This window comes from Pundamilia nyererei, unplaced genomic scaffold (genome assembly GCF_000239375.1).
Source record: "Pundamilia nyererei isolate P.nyererei 1_Seehausen unplaced genomic scaffold, PunNye1.0 scaffold00024, whole genome shotgun sequence".
Lineage (NCBI taxonomy): Eukaryota > Metazoa > Chordata > Actinopteri > Cichliformes > Cichlidae > Pundamilia > Pundamilia nyererei.
In genome coordinates, this window is record NW_005187425.1 from 3,830,807 (window position 1) to 3,832,208 (window position 1,402).

Genomic DNA, 1,402 nt, shown 5'->3' on the forward strand with positions numbered 1-1,402 from the left:
GGGAGAGGACGTGCAGACGTTACCGCTGCTGCTGGGTTGAGATTCACGAGTCCGGAGCGGAATTAAAAACACGACATTCATTTAAGGTTATCGCGTGTTTTGTGAGCAAATGCTTTTGCATACTCGTAGTGTTTCCTCCCTTAAATGAAATATCTACTTTTCAAGTATTGCAAGTTGCCCTGTTGTCATTGTGACGTCATTCGGGGCGACTGGAATCAATAAGGGAATCGTTTGCAAAAATGCCAAACAATTCCAAGGAATTGAAACAGTGGGAACCGGTTCTCAACAAGAACCGGGTTTCGATACCCATCCCTATGCCTGACACCTGTAAACGAAGCAGCATCTGGCTGCAGTTGAAAGACTTTTTTGTCTCGGTCTCATCTTGACTTTGTCTTTGTTCTGTCTTGGTCTTGTGTTTAAGTGGTCTTGACTACAAGTGTACTTTTTGAAAATGAGTTTAGAAAAAGACATCCCATTTGAATTTGTTTGAAAATGAAAAGCACATTTGTCCTCCCTGAATGCTCTACAAACCCATTAGACAACCTGCAGATTCAACCTATCTCTGTACTAACCCTACTTGTGTGTTCTAGAAAGTTCTGAATCAATGCCCATTGTTACACAGGTAAGTTGCGGTCTGTTGCAATATGTATGACTAATGTTCACCTCTTCTGTGACCAATTTTTGTGACTGGACTTACCCATCTCTCCTCAGTGCTGATGCCAGCAGCCTCAGGAAATCCTGTGAAGAAAGATTAATGGAATCAAGAAATTTCTGTGTGGAAGAGAAATCAGTTTGGAGGAAAACCTCTTCTTGGAATTGTGGCGAATTTAGTTTTGACATATTGCAATATGTGTCTGCAATAAACTGACTTAACTTTGAATTACTATGTCCTATGCTTGTGTCCATGCTTGGTTTAAGACAAGAATGATTTGCTGTAAGGCATCAGCTCTTACCACAGCACAACTGCATTGCCCTGCATTGCAAACAGGAACACATGTTGGTTTGTCCAGACTCACTGTCCAGAGGGGAAAACTAAATAAAGCCATAAAAATTTTGCCCATGCCATTAAGCTCCTGGTGCACAGATTTTATACAAATGAGAATGCCAGAAGACATTTCGAGTGTTGGTACAGCAGAGCTCCCCACTTTTTGATGTTCACGTGCTCTGCCACTTTGTGATTGAGCTGCTGTGGTTCATAATGCTTAACTCTATAATAACACCACTTGCAGTAAATTGTGGGGGAAGAAATTTACAGAAACTGTTTATGTATATGCATACACATGCACACTGCCTTTGCAGGCATTCTGAAAACCTGGCATGGCGCTATAACGGGATGCAACAAGTCAGTTCTTGAAGTTTTTGTGGGTTAAGGTGACTGTTGGGTCTGTGTTTCCACAAACCC